General features: G+C 49.4%; 1 protein-coding gene and 1 non-coding gene across 2 annotated transcripts in view; both read left to right on the top strand.

Annotated features, from left to right (window-relative positions):
• Positions 1–21,063, top strand: part of TRH (thyrotropin releasing hormone) — a 46,128-nt gene that overhangs the window by 14,820 nt on the left and 10,245 nt on the right. The gene's annotated exons all lie outside the window — the stretch shown is intronic.
• TRNAR-CCU (transfer RNA arginine (anticodon CCU)) lies at positions 16,979–17,051 on the top strand. Its single transcript has one exon. It is a non-coding gene; the product is annotated as a tRNA-Arg (tRNA).

Genomic DNA, 21,063 nt, shown 5'->3' on the forward strand with positions numbered 1-21,063 from the left:
CCTGGACGGTGTCATATGCCCACCCAGAGACTAGCTCCTACAACTCTGATTGACGTGGTCTGAGTCATGGGCAGGCTCTGTTATGAGGGGTGGATCTGTCCACCCAAACCCCCTGGACTGATATTGGGGGAGGGTGTGGTCTTCTCAGAAGATGGGACAATGAGTGTGGGGTAGACAAAAAGAAGACGGCTCTCTGTACCAGGCCCTCACCTGAGGGTGGTATATCAGAAATTGTGGGGCAGGGAGGGGAAAGGCATGAGGCTTCTTTTTGCTCTCTGTTTATTTCTTTGTTCTGCTTACTAAATGTGAATGTGTGAGTGGTTGCTTTGAAGCCATGTCTACAGCTTCCATCTTGGCCCAGACCGCCAGTGTGCCTTACCGAGACAGCTGCAGCCTGAACTCATTCATGTAATACCTTGTTGGTGCCATCTACGTGTATGAGGCACTGTGCCAGAAGCTAAGGGCATAGCAATGAACAAAAGAGATAAAGTCTTTGCCTTCCTGGAGGTCATAATCTGGTGGGAGAGATGGATGAAAACGAAGAGACAGCTAAATACGTAATGAGTCTAGTGATGATTAAAAGCCATGAAGAAAAATAAAGAAAGGTAAAGAAAGAGTGATTGGAGGGTGTGTGTGTGTGTGTGTGAGAGAGAGAGAGAGAGAGAGAGAGAGAGAGTGTGTGTGTGTGTGTGTGTGTGTGTGTGTGTGATATTCCATACAGCTTGGTCTGAGGGAAGAACATTTGAGCAGAGAGGTGGTGAAGGTGGTGAGGAGCTAGCGGAGCAGAGATCCCCGCATGAGAATCCCAGGCAAAGAGAATAGCATGTGCAAAGGCCCTGAGGCAGAAATGAGGTTGTTGTTTTTGAAGAACAAAGAGAGCATGATAGGAGGGCAGGTCAAAGGAGCAGTGGAGACAGAGGCAAGTAGTGCAGGACCTTATGAGCCACCATAAGGACTTTGGCCATTACTCTGATGTGTGATCTGACTTTAGCTTTAAAAGAACTATCTGGCAGCCAGGTAGAAAATAGATCATTGGGAACAAGGGTGGAAACGGGGAGGCCAGTGGGGGAGGGGGGCTCTTGCAGTTGACTGGGTGGGAGGCAGTGGTGGCTGGACCAGGGTGATGGTGGGGAAAAGGGTAGAATTCTAAATACATTTTGAAGGATGAGCCAGTAGGATTTGCTGATGGATTGGTCGTTGGGTGTGAGAAAGTAAGGAGCCAAGAATGACCCCAAAGTTTTTGCCTGAGCAGTTGTTAGGATAGAGGCGCCTTTCCAGAGACAGACTACAAGAGGAGTGGTCAGCCAATATTAGAACCTGCTATGTGCCAGGGGTTATGCCTGTGCCAAAGCCAACCTTGTCCTGAAGCTTGCCAAGAAAGGTAGACAATTACCACCAAACAAGTCAACAAGAAGATACCAGCTAGAAGGAAAGGCCATACAGAGGACTGGAACAGGTTGGTGGGAGTCTGCCTGTTACTCTAAGGGTAACCAGAAATCACGGGAAGGTTTTCACAGAGTGACAGGATCTGTTTTACCCTTTATTAGACCACTCTGGTGCCTATAGAAAACAGACTGTTGGGAGCAGAGGAGACAGGAGGCCAGCTAGGAGGTTGGGGAAGGCCTCAAGGTGTGAGATGGTGGTGTTCATGTGGGAGAGTTTGGATACAGCAATGGGGACGGAAACTAACCTTTACTCTCTGTGAGAGACGATTTAGGAGCATGATGGTATCACTGTCTGTTTCCAGGGACTTGGACAGGCCCACCTGTGCCCAGGGACTGTCAATGCCCCGCCACCACTTGGTGGGTGACTGTCACATCCCCAAAGATCCCTGCATCACCCTTTCATTTCCGTACCATCAGCTCCATCTCTGGGCTTTTTCATTTCCTCAGGAGCCACCCCACCCTTGCTCATATCCTGCTGGCCCAGACCCCTCACCTACCACTGCTGCCTGCCCCTCTGGTTATGACTTTCTGAAGCTTTTCCTGGATGAGCAGGGAGAGGCTCCCACCCTTGCCACATCCTACAGCCCCATGTCTGCCTTATGCCTCTCCATCCTCAAAACCTCCGGGCCATCTCAATCCTTCTCCCTAAATCTTAGAGTCAAATCACACCCATTGTGTGCACAGGACTTTACAGTTGGCACGTCTATCCTCCCATTTCACAGCCCAGGAAAGTAGGTCCTTCAGGTGAAGATCCACCAGGGCAGTAATCTGGCTTCACCACATCCTAATTCTGTGACTCTGTGCAAAGCCTGTCACTATTTAGCACCTCAGTTTTCTCAGCTGTGAAATGGGTGTCACAGTCCTTGTGGCATGTGTGAAGGGCCCAGCACAGACCTTGGCACATTGAAGTTGCTGAAGAGCTGAGAATTCCCTTCCCTGCAGGGAGCAACCTGGGCAGGAGTTGCAAACACATGGCCTTTCAGCTAAAGCCAGACAGGGCCTTCTTTTATTCCGTGGACATTGCAGCTTCTCTAATCTGAATTTGATTATTTTTAGAAGGGAGCATACATATTGGAGAGGGCCAGAGACTTCAGTTGTGAAAGTAATGGAAGGACACAAGTATTGTGACTATGATTATATCGCTGGCCATCAGTAGGGCCCAGTATCTAGTAGGTCCTCAATGCATGCTTATTATTCAGGATGAAGATAACCAAGCTAGGACCGAGAAGTCTTATTCATGGTAATAAATAGTGTCATCAATGAGAGAACCTTGTGATGAAAGATCAAGCTGGGTAAGGGGATAGTGAGTGATGGAGCTGCTATTTTAGCTTGGAAGGCCTCTTTAAGGTGGTGACATCTGAGCTGAGGCTGGAGTAAACACAGGGAACGAGCTATGAAGCTCTCCAGGGACTGTCTAGCTGGAAGAATAGCAGGTACAATGGTGCCGAGGTGGGAGCAGGGGGCAGCGTGCTGGAGAAAAACTGGTGAGGAGCTAGAAGAAGACAGAGTATCAGGGCTAGATTGTGTGTGCTCTTGTGAGTCTTTACAATAAGACTCACAATGTCTTATGTAAAGACATTCAAGCCCTGCTTCCATCTAGTGGCACGAAAGCCACCAGCATTTCCAAGCTTGCTCCTGCCCAGTGTGCAGCGTCAGGGGAGCAAAGGAAGTTATTCCTGACAGTTCAACGGTAGTACTGAGGTTGAAGTTCATTGGATGGTCTTGGGTCACGTGCCTGTCCCTAAGCCAATCACTATGTGGGGAGGGGGGTGGGGTGCTCTGATTGGCCAAGCCCAGGCTATGTGCCTACCCCAGGAGCTAGAAAGTGGAGTCAGGCTTCGGGAAGTGCGAGCTCACTGTGAGAGAGAGGGTCCCCCCCCACAGAGAACCAGAGTCCCTTTCTAGAAGCAGGGAGGTTCCAGGCGTGGGCACCTCTCAAGGCTGGGGTCATATCAGAGATGGCAATGCCACCAGGCACCTTACCCTGTTCTTTTCAGAGGCAGAGCATTGTGGTTCTCTAAAGCTTTGGCTCTCCAGTGAGACTGCTTGGGTGCAGATCCCAAATCTGTCACTTGCCATTTGGGTGACCTTGAATCATGTTAGATTCCGTGAAGCAGAGCCTGCGTGGGGGGTTCTTGGATACATGGTTTATTGAGAATGAGCTCTCAGGAGGAATCTACAAGGGATTGAGGGGAGCAGACTAGGACAGGAAGAAGTTGGGCAGAGCTGTGGGGGTGATAGCAGTTTAACTTCACTCTCATCCTGGGCCAGGGGAGAGAGACACTCTGAAACATGACTAACACCATGGAGTTGTCCCATCTTTTGTCAAGGGTGTCCCAGACACTCTGTATTCCTTTCTTAGGGCAGCCGTAACCAAGTGCCACAAACAGGGTGGCTTAAGCAACAGAAGTTTATTGTCTCACAGTTCTGGAGGCCAGAAGTCCTGGAGCAAGGTGTCAGCAGAGGCATGCTCCCTCTGAAATTTGTGTGTGTGTGTATGTGTGTGTGTGTGTGTGTGTGTAGGAGATCCTTCCTTGCTGCTTCTTGCTTCTCTTGGTGGCCAGCAATCCTTGGCGTTCCTGGGCTTGTAGATGCATCACTCCATTGTCACATGGCCATCTCCCTGTGAGTCTTAGTCTCATGTCTCTCTCCCCCTTCTTATAAGCACACGAATCGTATTGGATTGAGTGTACCCTGTTCCACGATGGCTTCATTTAACTGATTACATCTGCAGTGACCCTATTTCCAAATAAGGTCACATCCAGAGATACTAGGGTTTAGGACTTTAACATATCTTTTTTAGGGGACACGGTTTAACCCATAATAGGTTCCTTGTGGCAATGGGCCAGGCTTTTGTACCTATACTTCAGACAATCACTTTTTGAGCGTTGTCCCTGAGGGCTTTGGGGATGGGCTAGCTCCCATTGGCCAAGGGTAATTGTCAGGAGAAGGGGAAGCTGTGCTCTTTAGCAGTGAAGATTCACAGAAGCTAGGGATGGGTGCATCAGCTAGTAAGGGGGACCTGGGTGGGGCACCCACAGCATCTAGACAGACAAGTTGTTTGACCTTTCTAAGCCTCCGTTTCCTCATTTGGAAAATAGGAGTTGTAGAGTGCCTACCTTAGGGAGAGGTGGGGATTACAATGATTCATATTCTTAGAACAGTGCCTGACACATGGTAAGGGCTTCAGAAATGTTAGATTGGGTCATGGTGGGTGTGACAAACTGTCTGAGGAGCAGCAAGGTTCTTTCTCAACTCACAGATTGGCCCCTACTCATCCTTCCCAGCTGATTCCAAAAGCCCCCAGGAGAGTTAATTGACTACAGACAAAAATGCAGAGTGAGCCCTTTGAGGCCATCCAATCCAGTCCTCCATGATCATTCTGCAGATAGGGAAACTGAGGCCCAACAAAAAAAACTTACCCAAGTAATAAATGGGAGGCAATCTGGTGGTGGTTAACAGGCAGATTTTGCAATCAGACAGACTTAGGCTTGAATCCCAGCCTGAGCACCATGGGTCAGAACCTCTGCCTCTCTGGGTCTTAGTTTCCTTGTCTATAAAACAGGACATCATTATAACTAAGGTTGAATAGTAAATGATACTCTCTAAATGCTTATTAAATGTCAGCTGCCTGTGTTACATCAACATCATCATGAAACATGGCACATATGTTGCCATTCTGGAGGGAGGGTGCTTAGCCCAGTCCCCCAGGACACCCTGGCCTGGGAGTTTTCAGCCCTGGCCCCCTCCCCCTGGCTCTGGTCCTGCACGCTGGCTTCGATCTCAGCAGAGGCTCCTGCCTGGCCTGGGCTGTGGTCCCACCAGGAAATCGATATCGGGTGGCTGTCATCCACCTGCCCCGTGCAGTTGAGCTGCTTAATTGTGTGGATGTTGGTGCTGCCGCCAAGGCCTCGTTCGTCAGAGCAGTGTGGCTACAGCCGTGCTTGGCTGAGAGGTACATTCATTATGGAGACAGCTTTTATCGGGACTTCCAGAGGCACTGGGGATGAGGAGTGAAGCAAGCAGGCACGCTTCATCCCCGGGGTGCAGCAGGCTTCCAGTCCAAGCTGCTGATAATAACAGCCAACATGCACTTAGAACTCACTCTGTGCCAGGTGCAGTCCTAAGAGCTTTACAAATACCAACTCCCAGCATCCCTATGAGGTAGGTATTATGGGTATCATCCTGGTTTCCATTTTACAGACGAGGCAACCGAGGCTCCATATGGTGGGGCCTTGTCCAAGTTCCCTCTCATCATACATGAGCCAGTGATTCCAGGGCCTGGGTGTTTAGCCCCTGCTGTGTGCGGCCTTTCAGTCATAAGGATGTTGACAAGTATGATACCGATTCCAATAGTAGCGGTTTCCATGTAGTGCAACCGAGCAGGTGTGATGCTAAGCACCTTTACATTCCTACTTTTATTACACTCCCACTCACTGCGATAGGAATGAATAGCTCCATTTTATGAAGGGGCCAATTGGGCTGTGGGAGGTGAAGGTAGTTGTCCAAGGCCACACAGCTGATCAAGGAAACAGCTGTTTTTTGTTTTGTTTTGTTTTGTTTTGTTTTGTTTTAACAGGACATGTCTGGCTCCAAACCGAAGCTCTTAACCAGCCCCCCTCTGCTGTCTCTCACTTGCTTGCTGTGTGGCTTAGGGGAATTCACTGCCCCTCTCTGGGTCTCAGTGCCCTTTTAATCCATCAAGGAAGTCTTTTCTGCGTTCCCACACGCGTAGATTGGTGGTGGGGACTGAGGCAAGTACAAAGATGTCTCTGCCCTCAGGGTGTCAGCTACCTGCTTCCAGTGCTCTCCAGGGATTCTCCCACTTACAGAGCATGATGGTCGGGGAGCTTGTTAGCAAGGCTGGTGCCAGCCCCAGAAATTGTGATTCAGAGACCCAGGGCAGGGCCCATGAAACTGCATTTAAAGAAACTCCCAGGGCATTTCAGGCATCCACAGGCCATATGGAACTAGATTTTTGCACTTGGATCTTAGTAATTCAAAACCCTTATGAAGAGAATACGTTCTTCATACAAAGCCTCAAGAAGGTTTTTTAGTCATTTACCAGAAAACACAAGTTTTTAAAATTGTGAAAGTGGTATGTGTTCATGGTTCATGTTCAAACATTCAAACAGTATAGGAGGGTGAATTAATAATTTTCAGCTGCTCTCCTTCCCTCTCTGCCTCCTGGAGCTGCCCAAAGAAAACCATTCTTCAATTGCTTATTGATCACCCATCTGGAGCCACACACTGTGTGGGGGATTGGGGACAGCAGGGGAACACACAGACACCATCCCTGTGGAGCCTGTGACAATGACCTTGGCAGCTGTTTACTGAGTGCTTCCGGTGGGCGGGCCTGATCCAGATCCTTATGGTGCTGTGGGGTGGTACTCTGATTATTCCCCTTTATAAAAGAAGGGAATGCAGTTTGTTGTCCAAATCATGATTTCCCAAAGTTTGTCTGAATTCAGCCTGTATCAGAAGCACTAGGATGAGCCGTGCTGAAATGCAGATTCCTGGGGTTTCACTCATCAACTTCCTGGAGCGGGGCCAGGAGCCAGCATTTTGACACACAGGCCTCAGGTGTCTCTCACCACTGCTGAATTTGAGAACTACTGCCCCAGCTTTCCTGGGAGCTGGAGAGATGAAGAGACAGTGGAGGCAGTGGGACTTTGAAGAGGGGCAGAGAGCAGCCCCCCAAGAAGGGAACAGCCAGGACAAAGGTACAGAAGTGGGGTGGGCTCACTCTGCTGGGTTCCTCTCAAGCAGTGCGGAGGAGCCCTCGTCCACCTCTAACCACCCCCACCCCAAGGCTGCTAGCCCCTAAAGGCTCTCTCCCCCTCCTTCGCAAGATGTGCAATTATCCCAGCCCCCCAGCCTCTGGGTGACCCCAGCTGCTTTTGTTATATCCTATTAGTCAAATGGAACATTAATTAATTGTGAGAATAATAGACCCAGAGATGGAAAAAAAAAATTGTAAAGCCCAAAGAATAAAAAGAAGACCCTTCCCAGGGTTGTGCAGTAGCTGGAACCCTTAACTGTGTGACGATAAGGAAGGCTGTCACCCTGATGTTCCCACTCTGCCATATGACTCAAGGCAGCCGGCCTCTGGATGTGTGTATGTGTTGGTGGTGGGGTGTGGGTCTTAGAGATGGTCAGTGCGTTGAGTACAGGGAGCCAGGAGAAACCAGGTCACCTGAGCCACCATGGGGGTCTGTGAGGCAGGGGCATGAGGCAGGCCATCATACTGAAATAAACCAGACCCTGTGGGAAAAGAAGAAAGTCCAAACTGCCTCCCTCCATTCCATCCTGCCCCTCCTGCTGGCTTTGCCTGGCAAACTCCTATTCACTCCTTAAGACCCAGCCCCAAAGCCTCCACCTCTGGGAAGCAGAGTTAATCCTTGCATTCCTCAGGCTGTGGTGGCGCTGTGACAGTTCAGGTTCTTCAAGTTCCCATTACCATGTCTGTTTCCCTGCCACCCACAGCCAGACTGGAGTAGTTTTTCCCACCTCAGGGTCCTCAGAGTAAGTTGTGGCCCTGAGCGGGGTGCTGATGAACATTTATCTGAAGAACAAATGAGTTTTGTCAAATCAAACTCTGGGGTTGGTTAGCTCTGGCTTCAAACCCCTCCTTTCAAAGTAAATCTTGCCCTAGCCACTACAAAACAAGTAGACTAGAGTCGTTTGAACTTCTTTAAGTGACATTCAAGGTCCTTTGTGACCTCGCCCTAACCCAGCAGGGGTTTTTGAGTATGTTCCTGAGTAACCTGCCTCAGAATCACCTGGGGCCCACTCAGACCCACTGGGTCAGAATCTCAGGGAGTCCGAGGAGCCCCAGTCTGCAGAAGGTGCCAGGGGGTGACAGGAGGTGGCGATGGGCAGGGGGTGCACGGAGCCCAGATGGTGGGACTCGGTTGGAAATCCAAACAGACACCCCTCTCGCCAACCCCTAGGACTGCAGTTTTCTCCTTTGCCAAGCAGCAAACTTATCTAAATTAAACACAGTGCCCGTGATGAAACAACAAGAGTTATTACATGCTCCGCTACCTCCTGGCAAAGCCTCTAATTGACTCCGTTATCCTGGGAAGGCACTGAGCACATCCTGTGCGGTCCACCCCCACCCAGCCAGAAGGGAAGGGGCTTCAAAGCTGGAAGATAGGTCGGCAGAGTCTAATTGCTTCAATACACTGAGGTTCCTGGGCTGGGATTGCCTGTCCTGGGAAGGCTGGGCTGGAGGGTCAGAGTGGGCCTGTGCACAGAGCCCCTTCTCCAGCCTGCCTTCCCGCCAGCTTTGTGCTCACACACCCAGGATGGCTGGGCAGGTGGGGCCTTCCCAACCAGCCCCAGGCTGCAGGCTTGGGCCTCTGTCCGGTCAAGTTTCACAGCCTGCAAGCTCAGTTGACTCTCACACTCCTATACCTTCTGCGCTTCTGGTCGTTTGTCCCTAGACTGTCCCTTCTCTCATTTTCCCAGCTGGTAAAATCCAGCCTATGTCACCTCCTCCATAAGACTTGCCCTAACTATTCCCATACCTCCAGCAGAAGGAGCTTCTCCCTGCTGTGTGCTCTCACAGTAACTTCTAATAATCATATGAACAGAAGCTAACATTCGCTCAGCATTTACTATGTGCTGAGCCCTTTGTTTCCTGTCTGGACTCTCACTGCTATAGGTCCCCTGTCTCACTCTGTCCAGCCTGGTGAGAGGTGGAAGAAATGGGGGCTTGGGTTGTGAGGGGGCCTCACGGGGTCCCTGGGTGCTCCAGGTTAGTGTGAGAAACAGCACAGTGATCCCTGTATTGCAAGAGACACAGATGTGACCCAAGAGGCCCAGGGAGGGGGATCTCGCAGTGAGGGCCCTGTGGGAGGGGGGTCTCAGACAGTGTGGACCAATGACTGGAGAGCATGCAGGAGCAGGCTGCGTGCAGGGGAGAGATGGTATTGTCAGGATTTCCACAGGCTCTCCCATCCCACAGGCTCGTATTGCAAGGAGATGTTGACACTCCTTTCATGGAGGGGTGGGACTTCGGGACTTACTTCTTTCCCCTTGAATGTGACATGTGGCTATTGCACAAGGCTGCTCTGTGACTTCTGAGGCTGTCACAAAAGGTGACACAACTTTGACTCGGTTTGCTTAGGTCGCTTGCTCTTGGAACCCGGCCACAATGCTGTGAGGGGAGCCCAGGTGACTCGGAGTGTCCACGCGTAGGTGTTCCAGGCCGCAGCCAGCTTCAGCTGCTGACTGAGGGAGCCTTCTAGGTACCTCCGGCCTCAGCCACTGCCTGACTGCAAAGCACAGGAGACCCTGAGCAAGAACCACCTAGCTGAGTGCAGGCTACCAGAACCATCCAAGAGAATAATACCAATCTTGGTATTATTTTAAGCCACCGAGTTTTGGGGTGATTCCTTAGGCAACAATAGAAAAGCAACACAGAACCCCAGGGATTGGGTCATAGGGGCAGGGAGATTAAGGTTCCACTTCCTGGAAGAAAGGGAGTTTGAGACAGAAATGAAGTTCTAATCTAGAAAGTGACAATTTTTATGTGTTTGGGTTTTAGACTAAAAGTCATACCCTTTTTCCAGCTGTGTGACCTTGGGCAAATCACTTCTGAGCTTCAGTCTCGACAGGGGTAAGAGTCCTCCAGTGTGAGATGGTCGTAAGGACTGGAGGAAAGGGAAAGTGCCCAGACTCACCTGGTTCTCCTCATGCTGCCCTCCCTAGAGACTGAACACAGATGCTGGAGGCCCCTGGCCGTCTCCCTCACTACCTCTCCATTTCCACTCCAGGGTCATGCGGACATCTGGACACTTGTATACAGATCCTGGGGACATGTGCGTTCTGCCTCCCTCCTCCTTTGCTGCTGGAGTGAGCCGGGAGCCAAGAGCCAGACGATCAATGGCCAGGCCCTGCCTGGATGAGCTCTGTGTTCATTATGAGTGCCTGCCACTTCCACCCCCCTCCTCTCTAAGGGCAGCTCAGCAGGTGCCTAATTCAGAGCAGGTACGAAACAACCAGAAATCTGCTTCTCATCCCTTTCCCCCCCAGTCTTCCCAGAGCAAGAGTCCTGGATGCTCATACGGCCTCCTTTGATAGGGCAGAGCATGGATGAAGATCCAGACCTTCTCCTCCAGGAGGTTTGGAGGCTTCTGGACCTTCTCTTGTGCTGGTCATTTAGCCTAAATAGTTACCCTTAGTCCAGATAATAATGGCCCACTTACTGAGCACTGATATGACGAACAGGCATGTTATGTGTACATCTCAGTCAATCCCCACCACATCCCCATGGTAGGCAATGCAGGAAGGTCAATTTGACGGAGGAGAAACTGAGGAACAAATGAGTCACCTTACCTGGGTGCTAGTTTGGCTGGAATCAGGCCAGTCTGACTCCCAGGGCTCCCTACTTTCAGGGGTGATCAAAATCGCCTCCATATTCAAGCACCATCCTGTCCGGTGTTCGACAGAAGAAATGCCGTCACTCTGATGAAACTATAGGCGAACTGGCTTACTCATTCGTTCACCGAACACGTATGAAGCTCCTGGCTCTGTTTCCGGTAAAAGGATGGAGCCATAAGCAAAAGAAAGTCCCTGCCCGCACAGGGTTTACCGTCTAGCGGTCCAGGGAGGTAATGTCACTTGCTGTGGTCACACAGCCAGTAAGTAGCCATATCCATGGGCCAACCAGAAGCCGAAGAGGTGGTCCTGGGGAGAGGTTCCATCTGATAGCCCAGGGTCAGGCCAGCCAAGGCTTGGAGAGCAGAAGCTGCTTTGGCAACAGACTGGCCGGCGTTCCAATCCCACTACTTCCACCTCTTCACCTTGCAACCCTGGGCAAGCCTCTGCTACCTTCCGGGTGAATGGGGATGGTAAGGACCATGGTGAGATATGAGATCTGGCAAGTGCTAGGTATTGGCTCTTCCTCTCCCCCTTCTAGAGAAGGTTTTGGGCTTCTTCCACTTCATGCACATGGGCCACCTTGGCTGTGGTCAACCCTAATGAACTGGCAAGAGATCTGGGCATACCTTAGCTTCATCAGTCACCTCTGCTTTCTGTGCTCTCATCAGTTCGTTCCTGGCCTCCTGGGGCATAGAATGGCAAGGCTTTGGAGTAAGTAGGCAGATTAATGGTAAAAGGTTGCAGCACATAAAGGACAAATTATAAAAGAAAAGATTAAAAAGATAAGTCTGGCAGTGTGTGGAAAATAGATTAGAGGGGTGTATATCAGTCATATCAGCTATTGCCACAAGAGTGCAGCATAACAAACCACCCCCAAACTCAGTGGCTTAAAATGATAATCATTTATTCTCTCTCTTCTTTTTTTAGAGAGAGAGAGTGTGCAAGTCAGGGGGTGGACAGAGAGAGAGAGAGAGAGGGAGAGAATCCCAAGCAGGCTTCACACTTAGCACAGAGACCAAGGTGGGGCTCGATCCCAAGACCCTGGGATCACGACCTGAGCTGAAACCAAGAGTCAGATGCTTCATGGACTGAGCCATCCAGGGGCCCCAAAGGTCACTTATTCTTGTAGTCTGCAGTTGGGGTGGCTCTGCTGCACGTGTTTCTCATCCTTCATCTACCAGCAGTGTGTGAGCAGAGGCATGTTCTCATGTCAATGGCCAAGGAACTTGAAACGGGCCCACTTCTGCTCTATCCCATTGGCTAAAGCAAGGCAGTGGCCCAGGCCAAAGTTAAGGGTCAGGGAAATCCATTTGATCTGTGATGAGGCCTTGGCAAGTGTGCGGCTGCAGGAAGGGGTGAAGAAAGGGGACCAATTAATCAAAATACCACAGGAAGAAGTGGGGAGGTAGTGTGTCCAGGTAAGAGGCCTCTGTAGACATGCATGTGAGCAGTAACGATGGCATGGAACAAAGTGGTAGCCGTGAAAGTGGTGAGAAATATCTATGGGATGAATGAATGCTCATACAAGTTACTGTAGATTGAATGTTTTGTTCCCCTGCCCCCAATGCCCCGCCAAATTAATAGTTGAAATCCTAGTGCCCAATGTAATGGTAGTATAAGGTGGACCTTTGGGGAGGTGATTAGGTCATAAGTTGGAGCCCTCATGAAAGTTCTTATAAAAGAGACCCCCACAGACCTCCCTGCTCCCTTTTACAGTGTGAGGACACAGAGAGAAGTCTGCAGTCTGGAAGAGGGCCCTCTCCTGACCTGGCTCCCTGATCCAGCCTCTGCAACTGTCAGAAATAAATGTCTGCTATTTAAAAGCCACCTAGTCTGGGGCACCTGGGTGGCTCAGTTGGTTAAGTGACCGACTTCAACTCAGGTCATGATCTTGCAGTCTGTGAATTCGAGCCCCATGTCGGACTTTGTGCTGCCAGCTCAGAGCCTGAAGCCTGCTTTAGGATTCTGTGTTTCCCTCTCTCTCTGCCCCTCCCCCACTCATGCTCTATCTTTCTCTGTCTCTCTCTCAAAAATAAACATTAAAGAAATAAAAAATTAAAAGCCACCTAGTCTGTGGTATTTTCTTACAGCAGCCCAAACAGGCTAAGACACACCTTGACCATTAATTTCACTGCTGAGAATTCATGCTAAAGACACAATCTAGGGGCGCCTGGGTGGCGCAGTCGGTTAAGCGTCCGACTTCGGCCAGGTCACGATCTCGCGGTCCGGGAGTTCGAGCCCCGCGTCAGGCTCTGGGCTGATGGCTCAGAGCCTGGAGCCTGTTTCTGATTCTGTGTCTCCCTCTCTCTCTGCCCCTCGCCCGTTCATGCTCTGTCTCTCTCTGTCCCAAAAATAAATAAACGTTGAAAAAAAAAATTAAAAAAATAAATAAAAATAAAGACACAATCTAAAACATAAGAATGTTTATTGCAGTATTCCTTATATTCCAATCCTTACGGGCTGGAAACTATTGAAACGTGCATGAAATACAACCTCTGATCTCTAGGGCCTAAGAGAGTGTAACAAAAAGAGACTGGCTTTGGACTCCAATAGACCTGAGTTCCAATCCCAGCTCTACTGCTTTTGAGATGTGTGACCCTTGGCAAGTCATTTCACCTCTCTGAGGCTCAGTTGTAAATGAAGGAAAGGAAAAGTCATAATTTTATAGAGCAGGACAGAGAGAGGTCACTGGTGCCAGGAACGGCTTCCTACACAACAAGTAGGACTCAAGTAGGAGAAGGAGGGATATGATTTGCAGGTGCAGAAGGAGAGGGTAGGCACCCTCAATGGAGGAGATGGCATGGCTAAAGGCTTGGGGGCAGGGAACACATGGCCTGTCTGGGGAAAGTGGGGAAACTGTAGGATTGGGGCTGAGAGATTGGGAAGAGTGGTGGAGATGAGGTGGGGTGGGGTTGGGAGCTTGACCACAAAAGACTCTGAGTTCTGGGCCTAGAGTCAGAGTAGTGGGGGGTGGGGTCAGTGAGTTTATTGTGGTTCCACTTGGGCTTGACCCTTGCTTAATGGGCTGTAATCCAACAAGTGCTTGCCCTGGGATAGTCCCTTTTGGGCAGCTAGACATTTTTTTTTGTTGTTTAAATATAGTCCGTTGTGTTGTTAATGGACTTTCCCAACATACATTTGGTGTCCTGCTATTAAACCCCTTATTTGGCACTTGGTGTCATTGTCCCATTCAGTCCTCACAGCAGCGATGTGGTAAGGATTATGACTCCCATTTTCTAGATGGGGTCACTGAAGCTCAGAGAGATTAGTTAAGAGTCTTTTCTGAGGCCACACAGCTCCGACCTCTGCCAGCAAGGGCTCTTTGCCTTCTCTTAGAGCCCCTCCAGAGTGGGGTGTGTGTGTGTGTGTGTGTGTGTGTGTGCGTTGCACCTGTGTCCCTGAGGCTGTTACTCTGTATATTGGGGCATATCTGGGGTTTCTGTGTACCCTTCTCTGTGTCTTTGTGTGTAAGTGACTCAGCATGTGTCCCTATTGTGTGTTCCTGTGGGTCTGTGTGTCTTTGTATCTTCATATAAGTCTCTGTGAGTGTCTGGCTCCCCATGTGTGTCTCTGACTGTGTTTATCTCTGTACCTATGACTCTATGTGTCCCTGTATCCTTGTTGTGTGTTCCCGTATGTGTGTCTCATATCTCTGTATGTTCCCATATATTGTCTGTGTGGCTTTGGTGTACTTGTAAGTGTCCTGTGTGTATTTGTCTGTTTCTCTGGTGTATGTGACTCTGTGTGTCTGTATGAGTCCCTGTTGAGATACACATTCTTCCTGTGTATCTTTCTTCATGTCTCTGTGTGTCCTTGTGTGTGTCTGAGTCCCCTTATTAGTTTCCACGTGTGTATATCTGCGTGGGATGAGTGGGTGACATCTTCTCCATCACCCTCCCCACGCCCTCCTTCCTTGCTCATTCCATTCCATCTGAGGAGATGGTGCCCCTGGCCTCTGTCCCCAGCATGGACAAGCCTGGTTGCTGTGACCTGGCTGAGGCAGGTCAGCACTCAGCCTGCCATCCCAAACCCAGAGTGGAAGCGTCAGGGCTTTGTAAAGGGCACTGGAAAGGGCCCCCATCATCCTGACAGCCGCAGTGAATCCATTTGTGACTTCTCTGCATACAGACTGAAAAATGACTGTCCATAATAGCGTGGGAGGGTTTCTCGCTCTGCATGACGCCAGCCAGAATTTATTAAACTTTCTTTTTTTAATTTCTTTTAATTTCTCCACCCACTGGACTTGAGTGGCTCATTAATCACAGACCGCCTCTGGTGTGAAGCCTGTCCTCAGTGCTGCTGTGTGACATCCGGCCATGCCCGTCCCTCAGAGCAATCGGTGCCCCAGTGTCCTGTACCCACCCTCAGGCTGAGTCCCAGAAAGGACCAAGCTTATCCTTCATCAGAACATTGTCACTGCTGCATTCCTCTCTACACGATGGGATGCTGGCTGTAATTGCAAATGGCCAGGTCTAGACTGTGGAAGAGGGGGGCTTAAGAGCCTGTTTATGAGATGGGGTCTTCAAGTTTATTATCAACAGGATGTTCAGAAACCCTTGTGCTGGATCCCTCTGTTTGACCCTCTGGATCCACTCTGCACCCTCCCCCTTCCTGCTCAAGGCCTGGGAGGCCAGCCTTTACCAATGGCTCCCTTGGCCCCTGGTTTCCTGTTGGGTTCTGCCAGTGGTGAGTCCCAGAGAGGATCAGAAGGTGGGAGAAGAAAGAGGTTGTGGTATTTAATCTCTAGGCTCACCCACTGTGAGGTCCCTCAACTGATTGCTCCTGTCAAGACTCTCACAGTCCAATGCCCCCTTTCTCTGGACCCCATTAACTGCTGTCCCCTCTTGTCCCTTTGGGCTTAGAAGTGCTACCAGGTCTTCTTTCACCTTCCCTGGGTACTGCACTATCCCTTGTGCACTCTGCTCATACTTTGTAAACAGTCCTTTCATGAAGTTATCCTCAGACTAACCGATCTGGGGATGCTACCTATTTCCTGGCAGGACTCTGACCAATACATTCCCCCAAGACCATAAGCAGACACACTTTTGTTATTTTAGATTAAAAACAAATGAACTATATTTGTTTCTGATGACAAAAGTGTCTACTCGGGGGAAAGGTCAGAACAATAAAGAGCTGTCATTTACCAAGTGCCTACTCGGTTTCAGGCAAGCATGATGCCCGTCACATTCCACATTTCCTCATGACACCCCTGGGAGGTACGTTTCACTAGCCCTGCTCTATACAGATGAGGAACCTGAGGCTCAGAGCAGTGATGTTATTTGCACACGGTCACATAGCAAGGTAGTGGTGGGCCTAGGAGTGGAAATCAGGTCTATGAAATTCCAGAGTCCTTTCTGTGGCCCTGTTCCCCCCTCAGAAGCCCTTGCTTATCTGAGCATTATTCGTGATTGTCTTGAATTGCTCTCTAACCCCAAAATCAATAAAGGAAAATTCATTTGCTGTAGCCGGCTGGGCCCTCAGAGTAACTGTGGAGATGTGCCTGGTCTCGGCCTTTGGTAGGGCCAGACCCAGGATGCTTGTGATGGATGGCATTGGTCCACCTCCTGCCATAGCTGTGGGCTAGAATTAAGAGCAGCCCTTCCTTGTGATCTCTCCCCTTAGAATCTGTGCCCTAGATCTATGCCCACAAGTGACTCCTGGCCAAGTGCTGATAAAAGTATCAGAAATGATGAGGGCTAGGGCTAGGTGAGTCTGCAGGGAGGGAGCTGGTTTCCTGCCCTTGGCTAGCTTCACTTCTCCACTTGCCCACCGTGGCTGTACCTACTGAGTGCCTACCCCTTCTTCTCCAGCTTTTCTAATATAACCAATCAGCTTCTATCTCATTTACTTACTCATTCATAGATTTACTTACTTATTTTTTCCTTCCATCCTTCCTTCCTTCCTTCCTTCCATCTCCCAAACCACTATTATTCTTAAAAGCTTTCTGGCCTCCCTTTGGCTACATATAGATGAGACCAGGGGAAATGACCCATCTTTTGAAAGTCCAGATCAGATGTTGTCCATGGGGCCAGCCTAACTCCCATGATCCTGACCTTGTGAATGGTCTTGACCTTGCTTTGTTTGTTCAGGTGCTTACAAGACTTTGGGTGGTTTCCCTATAAGAACACTACTTATAGTAGCCAGCCTGGTTGGCTCAGTTGGGAGAGCATATGACTCCTGATCTCAGGGTTGTGAGTTCAAGCCCCACATTGGGTATGGAGATTACTTAAAAAATAAAATGTTAAAAAAAAAAAAAGGAATACTACTCAAGTAGAATTGGAGCTCCCCTGAAGATGCAGACTAGGTCAAAAAGTGGCTGGGTGCTTGGTGAACCAGCAGGCAAGACAAAGCTGCCTGCACCCTATCCCCTCCTGGCTAGCTACACTTTTAACATCTGAGAGGTTGTGTAAGGGGTTGAGTCAAAGACTTGGTCTTCTACTTGGTGACCTGGGGCAAGTTGCCTAACCTTTTGGGTCTCAGCTTTGTCATCTATAAAATGGGAATAATAATAATGCTTACATCATTCACTTTTTATGCAGATATAATGTAATAATGCTGGAAAACACTTGCATGAAGACTAGCATGTAGTAACCAATTAGTTGGCTGAAAGTTTTATATTATCATCACCCTCACTTTCTAGAAGAGACAACTGACCCCTACAGATGTTATGCGATGTACCAATCCCCACCCCCTGAATTAGTAGCAGAACTGGCACTTGAACACAGGCCTTCAGAGTTTAAGGCAGAGGCTAAGGCCAGGGAATCTGCTTGGTGCCCTGTGGTGCTTCTTCCCTGCCCTAGCATGAGACGAGACATGGCCCAGCCCTAGGATACCCTCTCTTCTTTGAGTTTTATCTATTAGTCATTAGGTTGCAAGTGACAGAAAGGGCAGCCCAAACTGACTTAAACAAAAAAGGAACTTATCCTGTCATGAAAAACCAGTGACTTCCTACCTTCTGGTCCAACTAATTCTGTGGTGGCATCATTCACAAGTAGAATCTTCTTGTAAAGTGGCAAAAATGGACCCTGCCAGTTCTGGGTTTACATCCCACAACCCCAGCATGAAAAGAACACTTCTTAGTAAATAATTCAGTAAAAGTCTCAAGTTTGAATCTCATTGGCCTGGATTGACCATACAGCTGTCCTTGAACCAATCCCTGTGGCTGGGGAGATTCAAACCCTGACTGGCCAGTCCTTGGTCACATGGTTCCCAAGGTGGTGCCAGCCCTACACAAACCAACAAATCCAAAGGCAGAAGAGAATAATTCTCCTTTGTAAAACCAGGATTCTATCATAAGAAGAAAGGGGACTAGAGGCTGACCAGAAAAAAATAACAGCTTCCTATACAAATGGGAATAAGGAGGCTTTCAAGTTTTTTGGTGAGAATTATGTATAAACACATAGGGAATATTTCTGGTACACCTTTGGGCCTCTGCCTGGGATTCCTTTTTCTCTTATTGTCCTTGATATCCATTTGACCCAGCTGTATCCCCTTACCCTTTCCAGTCATCATTATTCCTTTCCCAACCCCTTCCCTCCCTCCTCCTCTCTTTCCTGAAATCAAAGCCAGGATTTGAATCTATGACTCTAGATTCTCATGAGACCCCAGTACAGAGGAGGAGGCCTTATCAGTCAGGATTGCAAAGAACAGAGCCCAAATTTAGCTAAATTAGCTGAAAAGGGAGATTTATTGCTCAACAGGAAGACCAAAGGCTCAGGCTCCAGGCTAAAAAGGGAGTCCTGCAAGGGTCCAGGCAGCAGAGACTTTTCCACTATCTTATTCTAGTGCTATTGTGCCTGCTGTAATGAATGTCTGCCCTAACAGCTCTGCATCTCTCCACCTAAGAGTCTAAATCCCAGGAGAGAGTTTCCATAGGCTGACCCCTTGCCCTGGGAATGGGGCAGTGTGGCTAGAATCCCATCAGGACTGTGCTGGATGGAGATAAGGCAATTCTCCAGAAGGAAAGAGGGGTCCTTCTGCTTACTGAAAATCAAAGGATGGATATGGGTGGCCAAAGAATCCTGGAGTCCACTCGAGACTCATAAGTCGATTCTCATGGAGCCATGAAAAGGAATACTTGGATTTTCAGGAAGGAGACTGCCATCTTGTTGGGCCAAAATGAAGGTCTCAATCAGGACCCGCCAGGAACCTCCTCCTCCACCTGTTGTCACCCTGACTCATGGCCCAGTATTAACAGCAGATTAATACCTGCTCCTTGGGGTGTAGACTCCATGTATTCTGAAAACAAGCTCTAATTAGCCCGGAACATTGAGATAGAGCCTGCTTATGGCTGACAGCAAGATAAATATACCTAAATGGCCAAGGTGATTTGGAGTTGGTTTTCATTTTTCTCTTGTAATAACAAAAGCAATGGCAGAAGTGGGGGCTTGTTATCTCTGGCATGCCTGATGGATGACGAGGTGTCTGATCATCCAGAAACTGTGGCTCACAGGTGTCAAGCCATCTATCACCCGCCCCCACCCTGGCCCACCCGACAAAGCACTTCCATCCACATCAGAATTAGCATATATTCTCCTGAGATGATCCCAAGATAAGCTTGATGTTATTTCAAAAGTCAGAGACTCACTCTTTATTATGGGCTTTGAGATACCAGATTCTGGATTGAAGGATGGCTTTGACTGGAAAAAGCTTTGGTATATAACACAGACCTGAGTTCAAATCCAAGGTCCTGGCTGTGTGACTTTGAACAAGTCACTTCCCTTCTCTGAGCCTTGGCTCCTTTAAACAGACAGAATGATTCCAATCTCATAGAGCTGTGTGAATTAAACAAGAAAATGTATTCAGGGCACCCAGGAGATGGTTCCCCATTCTCTCGATTTTTTAAAAAATGTATTATTTATTTTGAGAGAGAGAAAGAGTGCACATGCATGAGCTGGGGAGGAGCAGAGAGAGGGAGAGAGAGAATCCCAAGCAGGCTCCATGTTGTCAGTGCAGAGCCGGAAGTGGGGCTCGATCCCACGAACCGAGAGATCAGGACCTGAGCTGAAATCAAGACAGAGCCCCTCCTATCCTCTCAGTTCTTATCTGTTGTCCCTCTCCAGTACTTACCTTCTCCTCGGCACCTACCCTGCACCAAGCCATGTGGGAGATGAACACAGACTCCGTCCTCAAGGAGATTCCTTCTCTTATATCAACACAAGTTAATTTACCAGACTAGCCAGCAGAGAACAGAGAATGGAAGAACAAACAGATAACTCTTGAAGGGGGTAGTGAGGATGTCCTATTCATGGGTAGCACGTTTGATCTCAAGCCACGTTCCCTCAGCAGACAGGGTCACTTGTGACCAACTGGGCCCTAAGATGACCACTAGGCCCTGTCCCAAACTAAGCCACAGATACATGTGCCACACGTGTACACATTGACCTAGGCCTAGGCACAAACACACATGCCCATGTGCACACCATACAGACCTGGACCCCCATACGCGTATACACACAGGTACACCCATACACACGAGGCAAAGTTGTATACGAATCTGTGCATACCATATACATAATACCCATGTGTATACACATACACACAAGGCAAAATCTATGAATGTGTGTACAGCATGCAAACATGGGCTATGTATATGTACACACATACAAGGGGCATGTGCAGTAGATGCAAAGACATGTGCGCAGCCAGGGGCACCCACACACATGTGCACGTGTTCTGTGTCGGCTAAATGCATCAGACAGCACTCATCAGAAATCCCTCCTATGCATCCACACCAGCCCTGTGGGTTGGCAGTGTTCCTGCAGCCCCTGGCACCCTCCCAGAGCCCGAATTCCACTCAGCAAACTCCAGCTGGGCAGAAAATGGCTCTTTGGAAACCATCTAGACCACACAGACCTGCGATTGGTCTCTCAGCATGGATATAAGACCTCACGGGGGCACAGGGCCCTGGGTTGGTGGGGCCTCATGGCTTCAGCTTGTCAGCCTAGACTGTAAGTGTGGAAGCCTGGCCTGGCCCTGAGCCCAGACAGGCAGACTCTGCCTGGTGTCTCATAGTGGTCAGCCTCAACAGTCCCTGGGTGTTATTCAACTCTGGACCATGCTGCTCTGGGGAGGGGAAGCGGGGGCGCAGAGTCTCTGTTCAAGAAGGGGAGAGGAAGCAGGTCCTCAAACAGCCTGAGCTCATCTGCTTCTGATTCTGCTTGTCCTGACTCTCTCCATCCTCCAGGGCCTGGCTTCTGCCCTCTGCCTCCAGGAAGCTTCCTCTGAT

This window comes from Prionailurus viverrinus, chromosome A2, assembly GCF_022837055.1.
Source record: "Prionailurus viverrinus isolate Anna chromosome A2, UM_Priviv_1.0, whole genome shotgun sequence".
Lineage (NCBI taxonomy): Eukaryota > Metazoa > Chordata > Mammalia > Carnivora > Felidae > Prionailurus > Prionailurus viverrinus.